Source organism: Zootoca vivipara, chromosome 11 (genome assembly GCF_965207765.1).
Source record: "Zootoca vivipara chromosome 11, rZooViv2.hap1.1, whole genome shotgun sequence".
In the NCBI taxonomy this organism is placed as follows: domain Eukaryota; kingdom Metazoa; phylum Chordata; class Lepidosauria; order Squamata; family Lacertidae; genus Zootoca; species Zootoca vivipara.
Window position 1 is genome coordinate 7,818,964 of NC_142594.1, and position 22,065 is coordinate 7,841,028.

The 22,065-nt window shown below is 45.2% G+C and overlaps 1 protein-coding gene across 7 annotated transcripts in view; it reads left to right on the top strand.

Annotated features, from left to right (window-relative positions):
* Positions 1-22,065, top strand: part of PDE1C (phosphodiesterase 1C) — a 300,153-nt gene that overhangs the window by 158,446 nt on the left and 119,642 nt on the right. The gene's annotated exons all lie outside the window — the stretch shown is intronic.

Genomic DNA, 22,065 nt, shown 5'->3' on the forward strand with positions numbered 1-22,065 from the left:
ACTACAAAAAGACCATCAGCCTGGGGACTAGCTGGGTGTCCAAGGGAGTTGTGTGGCAATGTTCCCTCCCTCCCCGTGAGAAAAAAGACACAGGACACATCAGATAGATTTAAGTGGGCGAAAAGGCCACAACTTTATTGGTTACGGATGTTGAGCGGTATTGGCTTAGGCATTGGACCCTAACCGTCTTTATCCGACGCCAACCTGTGTGTTGGACGTCCGGGAAGAGTTAACCACCAGTAAGGAGCCCAGTGATGTACATCAACCGGAACTCCTCCTGTGATCACCGTTAGGGGCGTGCCTTATGGCCCTAACCTCCATCAGCCTGGGGGCTAGCTGGGTGCCCAAGGGAAGGGAGTTCCAGAACCTGCATGCAGCCAGTGAGGGTCAAACTACATATTTTGCTTAAGACTTAGAATGCAGCTATGTTTCTTGGAAGAGGGAGGTGGGTGAACATAGCTCCAAGACTCGGCCCATCAGAGCAGGAGCGAGGACCCTGTCTTCAGGCCTGCCAGGGTAATTGATCAGCTCTCCTTCCTCTGGCACTGAACGAGGGGATAATTCCGCTTTCAAGTTTGTGGCAATTAGAGGCTGGAAAATGAGGGAAATAATAAAAAGATACTGAATACCCCCCCCCTCCGGCCATTGATAGGATCCCTACTTTACATTAGCAGTTTAAAATGGTAACACTTCTGTGCGTTTCTAATTAAAAGCTAAAGATTGCCTTTCAGCTGGCTGAAGATCTTTTGCGAAAGCTCGATGTGTTTTGCACGTTGAACCTATTGCAGCGGAAGTAAGCACTGCGGAGCTCACTGGAGCTTAGTCCCAGGAAACTTTATCGGCACTCTGATACTAATAAATTGGGTTTTTAACTACATACTTCTGCTACTTGTGTGTGTGATAATATTTCACAACAGCTGCGTGCATTTTTTGGTCTCTCTTCGAAGGTCATGGCTAAGCGGGCTGTCGTGAGGAGCTCCTGCCTTTCAAAATTTAACACAACATCGCTGCTTGTTTTTCTTTTAACAGCCATAGCAGCCCTGTAGGGCAGCCTTGTGTCCTATTTTTCAGAGGGCAGTCCTCCCTTTGAAAGGCACCTGCTCACAGTCTTCTCCATTATGTGGAGCTTATTTCTATTAAAATGAGAGCAATTATTTCTAAGTGGGCACATAGACTTACGAATTAGTGTGTGTATTTTTAAATACAAGTGTAACTAGTTGTCCTGCAGTCGTGGGGGGGGGGTGTGTGATTAGTAGTGACTGTCACGGGGAGAAGGACTTTTGGCAGCAACTGGGACATATTTTTTTTTACAAAGCCTCACAGCCAGGCAGGGTTGTGTATTATTTTCAGGTGTGTGTTCATGTCTCATAGCTGGGGAAGAAATTAATAATCCCCCTGATTACGCACTGCAATAAAAAAAAAACCCGACTAATTAATTAAAGACAATGGATGTAGTTGTATGCTATGCATTAAGTGTAATGTGTAGTTCGACCCCAAATGTCCACTCCCTGCCCTGGGCCTCAAAAACTTAAATCCCTGAGTGGAAAATGGGCTGCACCTACTGCATGTTCCACGTTGCTTAGTGACACTGCCAAGTGAGGATATCTGTGGGGTCTTGCTGTGCATCCACTTTTTCCAGCAAGGAAAATAAATGCTCCCCTCCTCAGAATGGAAATATAAATAACTTGGTGAAGTTTCCACTTCAGCACGGGATGCATGTTACCTGTCTGATATAGATTCGTCGAATTGTAGAGTTAGAAGCAACCCTGAGGATCATTCTAGCCCAATCCCCTTCAATGCAGGAATATCCAGCTGTTCCATATGGGGATTGAACCTGCAACCTTGGCATTATCAGAACCAAGCTTTAACCACCTGAGCTATCCAGTCAACAGTCTTGTGAACAAACCCTCAGTAAATTCACATGTGGAAACAGCCTATGCTTTATGGGAACTTTATGTTGACTGTTCTCTACATGACTTCTTCCTTTGGCTGCAAGGGATGACTGACAGCAGGTGACTATGGATGGAGCTATAGTTTCTGAATAAGCAAATGAGCTCACATAATCCCTCCTCTACCTCTGTTAGTTGATCTATGATGGTTCATTTACACTTGCCACTTGATGTTGCAGTCATCAAGCCACTAATGCAGGGGTCGGCAAGGCTTACCAGGCATGGGCCAGATCACTCCCGCGGAGATACGCTGTGGGCCGGGCTGGTGCAGCGCAATGCCAGAAATCGTGTCTGCGCATGTCCACGACATCGGAAATCGCTTCTGTGCATGACCAGATGCTGAAAATTGTGCCCGTGCAGAAGCGATTTCTGGTGTCTGGGCATGCGCAGACACGATTTCTGGAGCCGCAGAAGAGAGTCCCTGCGCTGCGCTGCACCGCACCGGTTTAGCGCAATGCGTGGAGATTCGTCAAGCGGGCAGCTCGGTTTGGGAGCAGCTCGCGAGCCAGTTAAATGCCCTCCATGGACCGCTTCCGGCCCATGGGCCTTAGGTTTCCGACCCCTGCATTAATGTCTCTCTGTGTGCGGAGCAGAACACACATATGGTCTGTTAGCCTCTGTTTTTCAACCTGAGGCTCAGTAGACTGATTTTCTGGTTAGTCAGTTTATATTGACAGTGTACATATACTGTAATTAATTAAGCATAGTTATCCAGAACTGAATTATTGTGGCTCTGACTTCTCCTGATAGTTATTTTTTTAACATGCACCGTTCAGCATCTACATGACACTTTCTGATGTGAGAAACACTTGCATAATTTTTATGTTTTACGGTGAGCATCTATGTTCAGTTACTATTTACGTTCAGTTTGGCATGTTCAGCATATAAATTATGGGGAAAGGTTCTTTATGTCCTTTTCCTGGTAGCTGGATATAAAACTGCCCAGCTGCTTCTTTTATGTCTGCTTTGAGCAAACTCCAAAGAGAATTCTCTCATGAGGACTGACAAACTTACAGGGCTGTGAAAACTGTGTTTTGTAGACCATGCCGAGAGTATGTTCACAGTTCCTTACTGACTGAGAGGAGGCCTGAAAACTGTCCATTCCCCAAAGTGGAGAAGGACTTACGGTTCACACCTTTCATACTTGGGATTTTCAAATCCTCTTTCACAAATGCTGCTTAATAGGTTCCCAGACCAGCAGTAGAAAATGTGCTCTACCAATGCAAGCAACACTTTAGGATTGAATTAACCACAGTGCTGAGTAAGAAACGGGGGTGGGGGTGGGGACGCTGTAGCCAAGCAGGGACCTCTGATGATTTGCAGTTTTCTCGGCACCGAATGTGCCCTTCCCACCCCCCAAAATGCGCTGAACTAATTTAAAACTGCTTTCACTTTTGAAAATAGTGGCCACACACCCCTTGGAGGATGAGAAGCGGAATGCCAACAGCCCAGACACCAGAAGAAGAAGCAGAAAACCTTGAGGGCAGGGATGTGGTTTATAGAGGTGGCGTTAATGGGGACAAGCAAGTTTTCAAGTTGGATCTTTCACGGTGCGTGAACCATCATTGCCACAGGAACACAACAGGGATTTTGAGGTCAGAGGACACCTCAACATGCAGGGCAGGGTGCAGGTATATGATGGCTTTAATGTCAAAGGTTCAAGGTGCATCCAGGCATTCAAATAAAGACAGGGGACAAACTGTGTAGGTGACAATTGCTAACCGCCCAAGAAATCCTGCTCTGTTTATAGCTCAATATTATGCACACGACTGGTGTCTTTCCAGGTTTTTACGCAGGGGTCTTCCCCAGCAATACCTGACATCAGCAGGGATTGAACCTGGGGCTTTTTGCATGCAATCATGCTCCCCATCGCTGAGTCGTGGTCTGGACTCAAACTCCCACCAGCCCCCACGCGCAGCATCGCCAATAGTGAGGGATGGTGGGAGCGGGAGTTAATGCTGGCACGAAGGCTGGGAGTGCAGAAGGTGGGGCCAACATGTCTGGGGGTAGCACACTTGCCCCCATGTAGTCTGTGGCCTCTGGCATTTGGCTGAATGTCTGAAAACAGCTCCAGCTGGTTCAGCCATTATTCTGTTCCGGCACCAGAGAGACAGGCTTCCGGTGGAAGGAGAAGGTGGCAATGCCCCGCTTCCTTGTGTGTCGCTGGGAACAGAGAGTCCAGCGCTAACCATAACACCGTCAGACTAGCCTCTCCCCAGCATTTGTGATCTAATAATAATCTCCAACAGATTATCGGACCCTTCAAAATTGTTTTTGCCCCGGACATTTTGCCGACTGCATTTCCTACCAATATCTGTTCTGTCATTACGCATGACTCCCTTTCCACCAAACCTCTGAACTGTGGGTAGTGTATGGTAATAATAATATAATAATAATTTATTATTCATACCCCGACCATCTGCATGGGTTTCCCCAGCCACTCTGAGTGGCTTCCAGCATAATAATAATAATAATAATAATAATAATAATAATAATAATATCTCTCGTCTTTGTGAGAGGGGAGACTTTGCGGACGGGATTCGCTAAGCAGGGGGGGGGCGTGTTTCGGCCCCCTGCTGCAACCTATCCCTGCTGCCGCGCCCAGCCTCTGGCTGGCCAATAGGGCCGGCTGGGGGGCGGGGTTTACCATCATTTAAGGCGGCGCGGCAGCATTCAAATCCTCTTTCTGCTGCTGCATCCATCAAAAACTTCCCTAAACAGGGCTGCCTTCAGATGTCTTCTAAAAGTCAGATAGTTGTTTATTTCCTTGACATCTGTTGGGAGGGCGTTCCACAGGGCAGGCGCCACTACCGAGAAGGCCCTCTGCCTGGTTCCCTGTAACCTCAATTCTCGCAGGGAGGGAACCGCCAGAAGGCCCTCGGAGCTGGACCTCAGTGTCCGGGACGAACGATGGGGGATGGAGACTTTCCTTCCGGTATACTGAGCCAAGGCTGGTGGGGGATAGCTGTCCCGTAACAAAGCCAAAGGGTTAGGATTCTGAATATTTTATCCCCACGGGCACTGTTTCTGTGGTGCTCCGGCCTGTGGTTTCTGTGTTTCTGTGGTGCTTCCTTGTGAGTTGTTACGGGATTTCACTTTTGGCAAGATGCTTATGTAAACAGCAGGAGCGAAGGCTGGAAGCAGAACAAGCTGATCGCACACAAATGACCTCTGGGTTAACAATCTCACCCTAGCATAGCTTAGTTTTGTCATTTGGGTCATCCACCCAATCAAGAGGGGATTTTTTTTTTTTTTGCTAGTGCCAATGTGTGGCAGAAAAGCAGTAGAATGGTTGTTTTGTGTGGGCTCTAAATAGTAACTGGTCCATGGGCGTAGCTGGGGGGAGCAGCTCCCCCCCCCCAAATCAAGTAAGGGCAGGGCTTGGAGGGCAGGGCGCTTGCAAGCATTGCTCACCAGCTGATAGACAATGCCCGGAAAGCCCTTTTCAAAGTGCTTTGAGTGGAGCTTCTGAAGAGGACGGGGGCTTCTGGAGCTCCAAGAACCAGCTGATTGCCATATCTTCTCCAGAAGCCCCATTCAAAGCACTGCACATAATAATAATAATAATAATAATAATAATAATAACCAATTTTTAAGATGGCGTCGTTAGTGGTAGCACTGTTTTGATCTCTGTGTAAGTAATGCGGTTTTAATCTTTTAAACTAATTCTCGGTAGTTTTACCAGTGTTACCAGTTTCAATGTTTTACAAACCTTTAGTATTTTAATCTAAATGAGTTTTTCGGCAGTCTGCCCAAATTACTATACCCACAAAGCTGCTCATTAGCAGAAGCTGCTTATCAGCAGAAGGGGAAAACAACATCACTCCCTTCTGGGAGGACGCCGAGCTCATTGACACAACAGAACTTAGAAGCGGCTAATATCTAAGAAATGTCCAGGAAAAAGAAGCGACCAGCTGCATCTCCAGAAACGAGCCCACAGCAAAAATGCAAACAAAGCAAATTGGACGTCTTCATAAGAACACAAGTTCCCGAACCAGCAAAACCTACCTCACCAAATACAGCACCTTCTCAGATAGAAGACCCTTTAATGGGTGAAAATCACCCAAAAGAAAATGTTGACGTGAGCATCCAGGAAATATTCCAGGAAACAATATCCGAGGGGACACCGCCCTTTGTGGAAATACTGGCTGACCACTGCTTGTTGACTGCTAGGACAGTTGAGGAGATTAATACTAAACTAGAAAGGATAACGTCTCTTATGACAGAGTTGGTTCTCCTGGTGGACAGAAACAGAAACAGCCCCCTTAATCCTAAAGAGCCTGACCACAGTGTTGCTCACCCCCAAGAACATTGTGCACAGCGGGGTGACCAACCTGGACTGGATAAGCGAGGAACCACAAGCAATAAAAACAACAAAAGTGATAGTAGGGGTCTGATCCTACAAAATACTCAAGTAGCCCTTGATATTTATCCTTACTACGGCAAACTTCCCTATTGGAAATCAATTGACAGTGTAAAGAGAAACCTTAAATGTCTGCTTAACATCCAATGTGAAAATTTGAATATGATAAATCTGCTCTGTATGGATTCCCAGCATACCAGGATTATGCTGACATTTTCTGATTCAACTACACCTAAAGAGCTCCTGAAATATAGAGCCCATCTGCTGAATTACAATATAGATGTGAGACGTGTTTTTAAAGACACAGAATGTAAACAACTAATGCCAAACCTGTCACGTAGACGAACCGATCCCAAGCAACCAGTGCCCTCCTTGCCGAAGGGTACCCAATACAGCACAGAGGGTCACTCGGAAAGGTTACCAAAGATGGATACATGCAGTAACCCCCGCAGCAACACCTCATCTCCATCTCGGATAAAATCCGCCCAGGCAACGCTAAGTGATGCTCCTCACAAGGGAAACGGGACACCTAAAAAACCTGAGTTAGACCTAATTGTCTTCGATGAAGGAAAAGACAAAGCCCCTCCGATGACCGCAGCAACCCAGCTAAAATCACTGTTGATGGTAAATCCAGAAATCACCGAAATTCCGCCCCAAGGAAATCAACACTCAATATACCCCAAGAATGGCTGTGTTATTACCGAATCAGTGGAAGATCTGATAACAATTTCTCCACCACAATGAAGCCAAGCCATTTATGAAACGAACAGCCTTAAAATTATTTCATGGAACATCGCGGGCTGGACCAATAAATTAGGGGATGAGGCATTTCGTGAATATATAATGCGATACGATATAATTATGCTTCAGGAAACCTGGGTAACTGCCAACATATTTTTGGATGGTTATCAGGCATACGAAATCAAGGCATCCAAACCGCTTGGAAGGGGACGACCAAGCGGGGGCTTAGTAATTCTGGTGGCTACCCATTTGGTTCCACAGGTGTCTGAATTTTTGGTCTACGAGCAACTGGCGCTGGGAATTATATTGAAGCTAAAACCCAAGAGCATCATTTTTGTCTCAGTCTATATGCCACCGCATACAGTGCAAACACAGATTGAGAGCACATGGCGTAAACTACACAGTTTCCTGCATTCCTGCCAAACTAAGTATCCCGGTGCACTATTCTACACAATGGGAGATATGAACGCCAGAATAGGCTCAAACGAGGACGGACTGGAAAGAAAATTCCCAATACTAGAAGACCTAAGGGAAAATAGCGCCTTTTCATTAAACCCTCCCCCGGAAAGATTGTCGAAAGACTGTCAAATCAATTTTGCAGGCTTCTGTATGGCTCTGCTACTCATAAGTCTAGATTTTATCATTGTAAACGGAACGCATTCCGGGGATAGAGAAGGAGAGTACACATTTTTAAATTCAAATGGAGCCAGCACAGTTGATTACTGTCTCACAACGAGGGAGGCTTTTGAATTAATTACAGAATTCTATATAGATAATAGGACTGAAAGCGATCACCTACCTCTAATCATGTCCATAATTGGTAAAAACTCAAACCCACGTTCTGGCACAGAATACATAGAATCAGATAAAGCAAATGAATCTGAATTGCGCAGGAAAAAATGGACACCAGAGACAGCAACTGCAGCTGAGAATAGACTGAACTCACAAACTGCAATTAGATTAAGAACAACTATAATAAACAACTCTTCCATAGATTCCTCCCTGACTGCCTATGAAAATCTCATTGAGTCATTGCAGGATGTGGTCACTGTAAATACAAACTCAGACCGCAAGTCCCACACTAACAAAGGGTGCCATTGGTTTGACAGAGAGTGCCGTATGAAGAAGGAAGCTTTAAGGAATGCGTACATGGACTATAGAAATGCTGGACAAAATCTCTTACCTCCATCCTACTTTAAATTGAAAAAAGAGTATAAAGCCCTCTTGGTCTCAAAGAAAAGGCAAGCTGAGCGAAACTCCTGGTCCTTGTTATTGAACGCTTCACTAAATAATGAAACTAAAAATTTTTGGCAACTGGTCTCTGACTCAATGAAAACTAGCCTTTCAACTCCCAGCTGCGCCATTCCAGCCCAGGTCTGGGAGAATCACTTCAGAAATATATTTATGGAAAATTCAAACCTTACCATCGGTTCTCAGGAAGCTGACAGTGCAGAACTGGCACTGTTACCTCTTTGGAGACCAGTTACAGTGGAGGAAATTTATACATTAATGGAGAAACTGAAGAATGGCAAGGCCCCGGGAAAAGACTTTATACCAGCGGAACTTATAACATCCAACCAGCTCTGGTGGGCTCCGCTTTTGGCGGCCCTTTTCACAGTGGTAAACAGCTCAGGCAAAGTACCACAAAGCTGGAAGCATGCTATAGTCGTCCCAATATTCAAGAAAGGTGACCCTAAAGAACCCTCAAATTACAGGCCAATTAGCCTGCTATCAGTAATTGGGAAGTTGTATGCCTGCTTCCTAAGTAATAAACTGACAACTTTTCTTAATGAATATAACATCCTATCTGAAGCCCAGGCAGCCTATCGAGAGAATCACTCAACCACAGACCACTGCCTAATGCTGTCTTTCCTAGCCGAAAAATATACCAGGCCGCTTCAGGGCAAGCTCTTTGTGGCATTTATGGATCTGAAGTCAGCATTCGATTCTGTCCCCAGATCCCATTTGTGGACCAAGCTAGATCAGATAATACAGGACAAGCGTCTCCTCTTTCTTATAAAAGCCCTATATAACGGAACCAAACTGCAGGTCCGATGCGGTCAGCAGGGACAGCTATCAAATAATATCGAAATGAGTAGGGGGGTTCGACAGGGTTGTGTTCTGGCCCCAACATTGTTTTGCTTATTCCTAAATGATCTAGAAGAGTGCCTAATGGACGCAGATGGTCACCTTCCAAAAATAGGTATAAGAAGGACCCCCTTGCTGCTTTATGCTGATGACGCGGCCATAATTTCACGCACCAGACCGGGTTTGAAACACCTGTTGATGAAATTTTCTGAATATTGTCTTGGAAATGGCTTAACAATAAATTATGAAAAATCAAAAATCTTAGTATTTGAAAGAAGCTTTTCCCGGTTAAACTGGTCGCTGGATGGCCATGAACTTGAACAGATTAAACATTTCAGCTATTTAGGACTAACATTCCACCATACAAGATCATGGAAGTACCACTGGCAAACCTCCCTTCAAAAGGCGGAGATTACAAAACTAGCCATACTCCGATTCTTCCATACAAAGGGCGGCAAGTATGTACCGGCAGCTCTAAAAGTATTCAATGCAAAAACTGTCCCCCAAATCCTGTACGCAGCAAATGTCTGGCAGAATGGGGACCTGCCTAAGCTAGATGGCTTCCAAGCACAATTTATTCGATCCTTGCTTCAGGTGCCCAATTGTGTGCGAAATTCCATACTCCTGCTAGAAACAGGTGAATGCCCAATTTCAACAAAGGCATGGTGGGCTGCACTAAAACATTGGCTCAAGATTGTAGTATTTGAACTTGGGGAGGGACTGTATAAATACCTGAACAATGAGGAATACATCAGCCAATGGCAGAAAACCATGGCGAGAAAAGCCACTGCTTTAGGTCTGTCACCCACCCAACTCTATTGCCTGGGATATGAAGGTGCCCTAAAGACCTTAAAGCAAAGACTTTGGGATAATTCACACAGTGATCTACGACATCAATCACTTGCGATCTGCAGTCCATTGGCAGTAGGAGTACAATATGGGCATGTCTTTAAGCCAGCAGCCTATATTCAAAACTTGACAGTGCCAAACTACCGAAGGCTGTTCACAAAAGCAAGACTGAATGTTTTCCCCTCTGCAGTGCTGGAGGGCAGGATGAGAGGAGTACCCTACCAGGAAAGACTGTGCTCGTGCACCCATGATGTAGATTCTATAAAACACATGGTGCTGCACTGTGGGAAGTTTGAGCAAGCTAGGGCTGAAATGATTTCACCCCTGCTAGCCTTGCTCCCAGGAAAATCAGAGGATTTCTATATCAGGTTCCTATTGGAAGACCGGTCAAATGCCAGAACACTAGCAGTGGCAAAGTTTTTATCGGTGGTCACAAGAACTAATGTTTCCTATTCCGAATTTGAGTAAGATGTCTGAGTGGTTTGAGGGCGGGGTGTCCCAGCTGTGTATCGCTTGGTAACGAATTGATGGGTCTATGGACCGTAATAAAGATTGTTGTTGTTGTTTAATAATAATAATAATAATAATAATAATAATAATAATAATAATATTACTTATATCCCGCCCATCTGGCCAGACCTCCCCAGTACTCTGGGCAGCTCCCAACAGAATATTAAAAACATCAAACATTAAAAACTTCCTTAAACAGGGCTGCCTTCAGATGTCTTCCAGAAGTCAGGTAGTTTATTTCCTTGACATCTGGTGGGAGGGCGTTTCCACAATGAGGGCACCACTACCGAGAAGGCCCTCTGCCTGGTTCCCTGTAACCTCACTTCTCCCAGTGAGAGAACCACCAGAAGGCCCTCGGAGGTGGACCTCAGTGCTGGACAATGGTGCTTTGAGAGGCCTCCTGAAGACCCTCGCAGGCAGCAAAGTCATGTGACAAGCATTAGGACGTGAGATGATTGACAGGTCCCGTCTGTCAAATTTGGCCCACAAGAGGTAGAGGAGATGCAAACCTGCCTAGAAAGGTTTCCTGCCCCTGATTTAGATGCATTTCAACCTGGTTTCCAGCCTGTATAAATAAAGTTTTCCAGAACCTTCTCAGGGGTGGTTTCACATTTATTGAACCCCTTCTCTCAGAAAAAAACGGCTGATTCCCTCCTTGCTGTCTTTAGACGACCTTTCTTTTTCTGACTGCTTGTTGACTGAGGGGTCAGTTTGGACTGTTATTGTTTCTTGGTGGTCATCTCTTTAGCCCATTGGCTAGCTGAAACAGACAGCATATGTGTATTGCTTTCTCCTAATATTATTGTGTTATTTATTATTTTCATATTGCACATGTTTTATACTGTTTTGATCAGCTCCTGCATGCTGCCTTGGAAAAAATACAGTCTTTTGAAAGGCAGCTAACAAATTTATTAAAGGTATAGATGCTTGTGTAAGTATTGCACACAGATTACTTTTCTGGCAGATTTTTTTTTTTTTTTGCCAATTTAGTTGAGCTAAAATGTGTGTAAGAATGATTTTCTCTGCTGACATCCTCTCCATTCTAGATAATTCAGCATTTAAAAAGCATAGCTAGTCCCCCCCCCCGCATTGCAGAGGAGGAGGAAAGAAACAGGTTTTAATCTTTTTGCCTGCCTGTGGGATTAGAGTGCTAAATTGCTCGATTCATAATGGCTCTTACTCCATCCCTAGCATACTCTCAACGCAGCTGAAAAGGAAATGGCAAAGCCCATATTCTCCCTTGAACCGCTATGTGGCCGCTTGCTTTTTCACAGAGTGGATGAGCACAAATAATATATGCCACAAACAGTGGTGGCTCCTGAAATATTGGCCAAGCAGAGTTTTCAGTCTCCTTAAAGCATTCCCTCTGTTTTCCTTTACTTACTCAAGGAAGTCCCTTAAATTCTGCAAATATTTGAGCTTTCCACTGCAAATGCTTATTTAGGACCCAGCCAGGTTTTGTAGGAATGGGAATCTGGCTTCTTTATTGCTTTTAGCATAGAAAAACCAACCTTTTGTTGCCTGAAGGTAACTTGCTGAGTGTGTGCCCTTGTAGCATCTGATATAAGCAAGCAGTTGTGAGTTCCACAATCCACTTTCTTCTTTCAAAACAAGATGGTACTGCAAATACTGCATCCTCTTCTCCAGTGATCTTCATGACGTGATTTTTTTTTGGGGGGGGGGGAAGAGAACTCTCTGAAAGGATGACTACAGAGTAGGCCTTGTCCCCTAGGTATTTTAGCTGGCACCAGGGAGTGGAGGTTTTCAAAAGTCCTCAGAAAGCCCCGCTTTGTCTGGAGATCTGTAAATTATTCAATTTTTAAGTTAAAAAATATATAAATATGCTAATTCTTTTCCAGAGGTGTGAGAGTCGCTACTTCTTTCTCTGTCTCCACTCCCCGTCTTCCTAAATCTCTCTGGAGAAGTTGGCTGTATAACAGAGTCAATGTGCAAACGCTTTCAGTTGCAGCCATTTTAACCAGTTCTAAGAATCACATCTATGATCTGAATGAATAGATCAAGGGATATTTTGTCTATGAATTCAATGACAGATGACTCGACTGTGTTGGCCAATGTGACTCACGCATTTCTGTCGATCTCTGAGATGCAAAAAAAGGAGTGAAACTCTTATAAATTCATTTTAAAGCCATTTTGCATGTTGTTGGGGCAATAAAAGCTGTGTCTTGGTTAACAACAGGCACACAAGTTGTGGCTTCAGATTCAATCTGGCAAAATTTATTCATACAGACAGTTTAAAAAGCAACATGTGCAATAATCTATAACCAGATTATATTCGCACTCTGTCCAAAATGATACCCCAACTCAAGAGTCTGTTCACCAGCCTCAGGTTTTGTAGCTGGAGTCAGTCCGGTCCTTGCCCTCCCAGGCAAAGTGCGAAAAGGCTTGCAAAGCAGGGAACAGGTCTTTCAAGACTCACAGCCATATTGTTATGAAAAGTGCAAATTGGAAAAGTTTATTTCAACTCCTCCTTCTGATTTAGACAAATGAGGGATATATCCTCAGGCCAACATTTCCCTTTTAACACAGACCCCATAACCTCAGTGAGCCTGGATCCTGTGGCTGGTGGCTCAGACCATCAGTTATAGAAGCAATGGAGGAAGTCGGAAGTATGCATTATGAATCAATTAAAAAAAAAATGATATGTCAGGCAAAGTTAATTAAAAAGCCCAAGCTCCTGGAAGGTGAAGGAATGATAAACTTCACCTCAGCCTATCATGCAGTTTATTATTCAGTCATGTCATTTCATGTCAACTTAAATCCATGCTGGAAAGCAAAGAGGAGGCAGAACAGTCTTGTTCAGCACTTCGCTGTTGACTAGAAAATAATGGGCATCATCTCTTCACAAGCCAGTCTAATAAAAAGCACCCAACTTCTTTGCTCGTGGCAAACATGAATCATACCCACCGCCTATCCAACAGCTATGATGTCTTTCCCAAGCTTAACGTAAGTGAAACATTAAATAAACAGGCTCTTTTCATCCGTATGCCACCCAGGAAATATTTATATTGAAGCTTGGAATATATAGAGGCTTAACATAAATAAAATAGCAAAGGTGATGAAAAATCGTGTCCTCCCTCAAAGAGGGCAGGTGTTGCGGTGAGACCTGGAGACCGACCACCTGTGTTGTGAGTGGGTAAGATTGGTCAGCCACAACACCCGATTGGTAGGTCCCTCGATGTTGGGTTCAATCTGGCCAATGGAACACAGTCCAAACGGATCGAGGGACCTATATATTCGCATGCACGTGACCCAGAGCTTCCTCTTTCGGTGCATGCCCACCTCTCCCTACTTTTAGGGCTTGTGTGCTTGACCTTGCTATGCCGTCGTGTGTCGACTGTCGTTGGGACTGGGGCACTGCAGGAATTGTCCCCACTTGGCTGATTGGCTGGTGCCATTTGGGTTTTGCCTGCCGCGTAGCAAATTGTCACAACTTGTAAGGTTGCGGGTAGGCTCTGGTTCAGGTGATAGGGATGGGGGAACTCTCTCGCCATCCCTATGTGAAGTGTATTCTGTTAAAGTAATCCAGGGACTCAATGGTTTGGTCAACCCTGTGAGGGGGTTGTGACCGTGCCAGAGTCCAGGGGGACATCTGGGTGGCGGACATAGCCTGTTCCCAGCTTTCCGCCTATCCAGGTGTTCACCCTTGCCCTGGGTCAGCGCTACCTGCAAGGGTGCAGGGAGCCAGTCGAACCAGAGCCTATGCAAACACTCACTTTCTGTAATCAATAAAATTGTGGCCTAAATTCTGCCAACAACCAAACCAAAATTTGAGTCAAGTGTTAATTTATTTAAGGGGGAGGTCTCTGGGCTGAGCACGCAACAAGGTTCACCATAATGAACCCGGGCAAAGCACTGGACTCCCACTGGCCCTGCCCAATCTGCTTGCCTCGCGCCGCGAAAAATGGGAACGTCATCTTTGCACTGTTCCTGCGTGTGGCCCCTGTTTCGGCTTGCTGAACAGTAATCCTACTGTTTCAGCCTCTGTTCCAGAGTTGGGAAAAGCGTCTGACACAAACATGAGATTTATAATTCTGCGTCATGCCAGCTGTCAAGTAGCAGGCAGGCGGGTGGCGGTGGCAGCGGCAGTGGGTGGGGCAAAACAATAACAAACAAGAGTCTGATAGGTTTACCAGGGCTTAGAGCACGATGCGGATTTGCTTCTGCGGCTTTGAAAGCAGTTGCAGCCTGGCCAGATGCAATTCCAAACCTTTGGTTCTTTCCCCAATATTCAACCTGGATGGCGACTCCTCCTCCTATTTTTGTAGCTACCACCCCAAACAAATTGAAACTGGGCAACTGTCCACGGGGCGCCGCCGAAGTTTCCATATGTCAACGAATGCCGCACAGGGGCTCTGACTGAGCCACGAAACCCACACCCTTTCATTCCCCTCAACCTCCCCCCCACCCGGCCATGAGGCGCATTTAATAGCCTTGTTCTTTAAGCAGGAGTGGGATGAAAGCAAAAGAGGCTTTCTTGACTTTGAGCAAAACAACATGCGCTGTCACGGCTTGTTCTGCTGATTGTCCTTATTCCCAAAGGAGAGGCAGGGAAATTTGCCTTCCTCCCCCATGAGAAAAGGGGATTTCGTAGGTTTCGTTTTTCCTGGGCAGGTCGGGAGGATACAACTACACAATGTAAAGGAAACACGTACTAAAAATGTGCAAAAATGTGCTAAAATGTAGTGAGATCAAGGAAGCCGATTCATATCAGCGATGGGTTTTTGGTCTTGCCGTGCAATGTATTGCACATTTGTCGGGGTTTAAAGAGGGGGAAGCTTTTTGGGTGGGGGGAAGTCATTTCCACCTCTCTGTTCATTCCTTAAGAAGCTTTGCAGTTTGACTATTGAAGTAGAAGCTGTAATTAAAATGGGCGCAGTAGGGGTGAGAGTTTGTAGGGAGAGGATGCCCACATGTCCCATCACCGCAAAACAGATCTAACAGATAGCTACTCGAAAACATTGGACCATATTTTTTAATCTAAGTGTGAAGAAATATGTCTTCAAACAGCAACCGGTGGTGATGTGCGCAATAGTTACATGGGGCGAGTTTGTGTGTGGGGATTAGAATACACGGTGGAGAATTATCTCAGCCCTTAGTTTTTGTGATTTTCTTCAGTTTTTAATCAAAACTCCACAGCGATTTGATTAATAGTGTGTGTGGGATGCAGACAAACGTGCATTATATATCAATAAACAGGAGTAGGGATGCAGGGGAAATTTGTATTGGTGCGTATTTAAAGCTAAATCTATCAAATTCACACTTTCAAAAACAATAGGAAAACTGAAATGCAGCCATCCTTTGAAGTTCATGCTTATTCCTCCCCTAAATGAACAACAGTATTTGAAATACCAACAGTGAAGGACTTTAAACACACAAAAGTGCTACAGAAATGATAAACACTGATTGCAATTGTGGTTTGTTTGTTTGTTTTTATTTAAAAAACTATTTCTCTTTTTCTATTTGGCCTAGGTAGGTGGCAAGTTCCTGAAAATCCCCCAAATAAAACACACACACCCCTAATACCAATAAAATAAATAAAAAAAACGAACACACCTCCAGTTCTCTAACTGCTCCCAGTCATATAGAAGCTGGAATATACTGGCAATCAGTTGCAATTTGATTTATGCTGTTTATTAATAAAGGCAGTAATACTGTTTAGTTTATGCACCATTAATTTTACTGTAATGGCAACAGCATTAGTAGAAAATGCATGGGGTATTGATTTTGCATATTGAGCTGCCTGGCAGAGAAGATTTCAATTTATTTAAATGACCCCATTAGTCTGCAGGGAGTTTAACTCTTGACATAGGTGACTGTAAAAATAAGAGTTGACAATCAATGGGGTAAACTAATGGCTTTACAAATATTATATTGCTGCTCCTCTTGCTTCCACCGTCATTGGTCCAGATCCAAAGGTCTGTGCAATGTACAATATGACCTGAAAGACCTGCATTGGCTCTCAGTACGTTACCGAGCACAATTCAAAGTGTTGGTGCTGACCTTTAAAGCCCTAAACGGCCTCGGTCCGGTATACCTGAAGGAGCGTCTCCACCTCCATCGCTCTGCCCGGACACTGAGGTCCAGTGCCGAAGGCCTTCTGGCAGTTCCCTCGCTGCGAGAAGCCAAGTTACAGGGAACCAGGCAGAGGGCCTTCTCGGTAGTGGCACCCGCCCTGTGGAACGCCCTCCCACCAGATGTCAAAAAGAAAAACAACTACCAGACTTTTAGAGGACATCTGAAGGCAGCCCTGTTTAGGGAAGCTTTTAATCTTTAAGAAATTAGTGTGTTTTATTATTTCTGTTGAAAGCCGCCCAGAGTGGCTGGGGAAACCCAGACAGATGGGCAGGGTATAAATAATAATAATAATGATAATTATTATTATTATTATTATTATTATTATTATTATTATTATTATTATTTGCACAGTGTAGGTTCTCTGGTCCCTGTACTGGAAACAGCCCGATCCCAAGCTAACCTAGATAAACCACTTCCTGCCCCCAAATTCATATATATACAGCTGACATAACTTCTGGGCAAGAAACTGTTTGACACAACAGCTGTCGGCAAGGCAGAATCTGGCTTCCTGATTATGAGCATCCCTGCTGCTTACCAGGAGGCAGGGGGTGAGGGGCGGGGAGTCAGTGTAGTACAAGGATGGTGGCAGGAGTGTCGGCTCACCTCTGCCACTGTGCTTGCACTGCACTGAGCTTCCTGCGCATCTCTCCTCTCCCTCTTAGCAAGTGTCTGTGACACCACCCAACTCCCTGCTGCTGGTCAAACACGGAAATAATAACTAAATAATAATAATAATAATAATAATAATAATAATAATATACTTATAACCCACCCATCTGGCTGGGTTTCCCCAGCCACTCTGGGTGGCTTCCAACAGGAGAGTAAAAATTCAGTGGTACCTCAGGTTAAGAACTTAATTCGTTCTGGAGGTCCGTTCTTAACCTTAAACTGTTCTCAACCTGAGGTATCACTTTAGCTAATGGGGCCTCCCGCTGCTGCCATGCCGTCACCATGCGATTTGTGTTCTCATCCTGAAGCAAAGTTCTTAACCCGAGGTACTATTTCTGGGTTAGCAGAACCTGAAGCGCCTGAAACCCGAGGTACCACTGTACATTAAAACATCAGTCATAAAAAAACCCCTTCCCTAAACAGGGCTGCCTGCAGATGTCTTCTAAACGTCAGATACTTGTTTATTCCTTTGACATCTGATGTTCCACAGGGCGGGCACCACTACCAAGAAGGCCCTCTGCCTGGTTCCCTGTAACTTGGCTTCTTGCAGTGAGGGAACCGCCAGAAGGCTGTCGGCGCTGGACCTCAGTGTCTGGGTTGAACGATCAGGAGCGGTGCTAGGGCTTTTGCGCCCTAGACAAAAACACCTTCTGGCGCCCCCCCCCCGGGCGCATGCGTCATGACGCACGCACGCACACCGCTGATGCCCCTGCGTCCCCTCCATTGGCGGGAGGAGCGTGGGCCAAGGGGGGAGCTCGGCGCCCTCCCGCTTGTGGAGGGGACGCTTTGAGGTCCTCAGCGGCGGCGGCTGCAGCGAGTGAGTGGCGAGTGAAGGCTTCAGCTGCAGGCGCTGCCGCCGCTTTCTCACTGCAGCCGCTGGGGAGCTCACAGCGTCCCCTCTGTGGGTGGGAGGGCGCTGAGCTCTTCTTTTGGCTCGCGCTCCTCCCGCCTGTGGAGGGGACGCTGGGGGCTCCTCGGCGAGCGGGCGGGCGGGCGGCGGTGGCGGCAGCGCCCATAGCTGAAGGCTTCGGCTGCGGGCGCTTGCCAACACTACCGCTGCCGCTCACTCGCAGTGGCCGCCGCCACTGGGGAGCTCTCGGCGTCCCCTCCATAGGCGGGAGGAGCGCGAGTGCGCGCCTTGGGAGGGCGGCGGCGGCGCGGGGGTTTTGCGGGGCAGGCTCGGCAGCGCCCCCTCCATTTTTGCGCCCTAGGCAATGGCCTAGTCTGCCTAAATGGACGCACCGGCCCTGTGAATGATGGGGGTGGAGACGCTCCTTCAGGTATACTGGACCGATGACCAGTGTATGCATGTAGCTCTGTACATTTATATAGCTTTGCATTACATTATATTATTATGTTTAAATCACACCTTCCCTTCAAGGAGCTCAAGACCACATATATGGTGCCACCTCCGTGTTATTCTAACCCTGTGTGATAGGTTACAATTATTTTTAAAAGTATAAATCTGCAGCAATATATTTTTCTTTTCCTGCCAAAGCATTCAGCCACACAATCTTCCGCATGTTATCTGAAGTGGTACAGTCCCCAAACAAGTTTAAAACCCCTCTTGCTGATTGTGTTAACTCTCCTTATCTATAGTGTTCTGCAAGATGTTCTGATGTTTAGATCCTTGCGTTCAAGATGCAAGGGGGATACAGTAAGGAGACAGACATGGTTGGGCATGCATTGTGGTCGATATGTAAATGTTGACAGATATTCCAAAACGATGAATTTTAAATCTCATAAAAAAGAATGATCATATCCTAGAGAATTAATCCAGTTTTAAATGCTCTCGTTCTATTGATCTCATTTGAGCTCCACATGTTCCTTGAGAATTAACAGCTAAAAGAAGAGTGTTGTGAATGGACTTTTTCATCTCATGTGCCACCAGCAGCAATTTTGCCAAGGCTAGGGATGGGTGTGTGTGTGTGTGTGTGTGTGTGTGTGTGTGAATGTGATTGTTGGCACAAAAGGTTGAACGTAGCTAATTCACACTTTCTAAAACAAGAGATGAACTAAAACTCAACCATCCTCCTAAATTTGCACATGTCTGTATTTTGCAACGCAGTTCTCCCACCAAGTAATGTGTACAAAAATGTATATACTAGTGTAAAGTGTGCATTAAATGTTTACATTACTGAAATGTATCATTTAAAAAAATGCATTATAAAGGGGAATGTGCTTTGCAAAAATGTGTTTATTAGGTTAAAGAACATACAAACATGTGTATATTGGGATAAATTTGCTGAAGACTTTTAATGATATAGAAACGAATTTAAAATTGGGGGAAAATGGAGAGAAACCAAAATTGAGAATGTCACCCATCCCTAGAGAAGGCCCACAATTCCAAAGACTCAAACTTTGACATGAGTAACATTTGGATTCTATAATGTGTATAATGCCATGAGTCACTATACTTTAAAAACTGGTGATAAATGTACAAATTAACTTTTAACATGACAGGTTCAAAGTGGAGCTCACTCGGCTGGGAAACAAAAAAGATATTCTCACTTGCAAATTTGCTCAATTTACTTAAGAAACATCAGATACAATAAATAGAGAGACATGCAATGTCAATTACTAAAGAGTTATCTGGAGTTGAGCTTAACTTAAAGCAATTCAGATTATTTTTAAAACCTGAGTAGGAGTGAAGGAGCAATTCATTTGACTAATATAAAATCATGTGGTAAAGTAGAAGGGGGACTATTCTTCTGGGGAATTGACTCCTCCCTCCCATTATTTTATGTGGAGAATAACCCTTCCACTTTTTTCAGATCCATTCACTTTTGAGGGCCGCTTTGTAAGGTCTGTTGAAGTTGTGAGCGGCAGTCGCATGAACCAATGCAAACCTCTGCATTTGACAGCTTTCCCTCACATTGTTCTGCTGTCATAATTAATTGCAAAGTGCTCCATCCCAGGATCGGATAAAGCTGCTGTAGGTAGTTGCATTCCAGAGAGGCATGTGTGAATGGTCTTGAAGATATTGCCATTTGATCACTGTACTGTAATGGGCAAATCCAAGATACTGGCTAATTTCAGTCCCATACCTGCCAAGTCCCGGACTGCAGAATCCGGGACCGGCAGCCGCGTGACACCGGAAGGTGCATAGACGCAACTTCTGGTGTCGTTTTACCCATCTATGGGCACCAAAAATGGCCAATGCCGACACCGGAAGTTGCGTCTTCGCACTTCCGGACATGCATAGACGCGACTTTTGAAACCGGCACTGGCCATTTTCTGTCCCCATAGATGGGCAAATCAGGAAAAAAAATGGCCGCCGGCAGGAAAATATAAGGGAGAATAATGGGAGACGAAGCGATACGGGGGACCACCGGGAAACGGTATGAAAAAACGGGGGTTTCCCGGGGAAAACGGGGTACTTGGGAGCTATGCAGTCTTGAGAAATTTAATGCATCTTAGACAAATTTGCAGCAATATTTTTACTGCAGTACCTCTGAGTGCCAGTTGCTAGGAATCACCAGAGGGCAGAGTGCTGTTGCACTCCGGTCCTGCTTTGGGTCAATGTGAGGTCAATGTGAAGACAGGATGTTGTAGCTACACTAATTGGGCTATTGGCCTGATCTACCGGGCTCGTCTTACCTTCTTATGAAAGTGAAATCTGTTTTTTCCTTACCTTCTAACTTTTTTGAACCTCCTGCACCCACATATTGCAGGTTCCCATTGTTAGCAAGAAGGCTGGTTTTTATGCCTCTGTATATTCCTGACTTCCAGGAATTTGCATATTCCTGCTGACTGTTACGACATCCCATGGCTGGCTGTTTCAAAGATCTGCTGTCGAATCTATAAGAGAAAGCATGAACAAAGAGGGCATGTTGAAAACTCGCTCCCAGTGGTCAGACTCTGGGCTCCTGTACTGAGGAGGGAAAAGGAAGTTCAAGCAACAAGTTCTTACCATTATATTGGGGACGTTTTGAGTGTCAACAGCTTACATTTTTTTCAGGAAAAGTATTGGGAATCACTTTGAATGGGAGGCCATTGAGAGGATAAAATTGGTGAAACCCCTGTCAATTGGGAAAAATTGGGGAGAGGAGTTGGGAAAGTCACTAGCATCATGTGTGTGCCAATCACTTGATGACTGTAACATCAAGTGACAATGTGTGCATATGTCTTAGCAGATCAAATACTTTGCTGGGTCAGCCACCAAGGGCCTGTCTCAGCCCTCCTCAGTCTGGTGCCCTTCCTATTTTTTGGACTACAGCCACCATGGCTGCGGCTGATGGGATTTGTAGTCCAAAACATATGGGAAGGGTGGTTGATCTAATTACCCGGTGTGGTCTGCTCTGAATGGCAGGGCTGTTCCTGGGTTTCGGGCATCGGTCTTTTGCAGTCCTGTCACCAAAGGCTCATTAGGTGTAAATGCTGGAAATCAAACATGGGACTATTAAAAATATGTGCTCTTCTACAGAGGTACAGGCCCTCCGCAGATCACCTAAGAATCCTTGAGCCCTAAAAATTACACAAGAGGGTATAAATTGTCTTCCTGTATTATGTCTGTCTCTTTGTGGCAGAATCATATATAGATGATCTGTTCAGTATGGAAATCCCTGGTGTAACAGGGCACCTCGCCTTCAGCTGTGTATTCCCCATTCCCATGTCATAAGACAGGCACCAAATCTGAATATATTCTGGTCCGTGCTTTTTTTTTTTTACTTGAGACTTATCTCACCTAAGGCCCACCTGTATTCCCTACCCCCTTTTCACACATTCTTCTTGAAGTCCATAAATGTTGCTGTGATTGTGATTCATGATTTGTATTTTAACTTATTACCTATTTTGTGT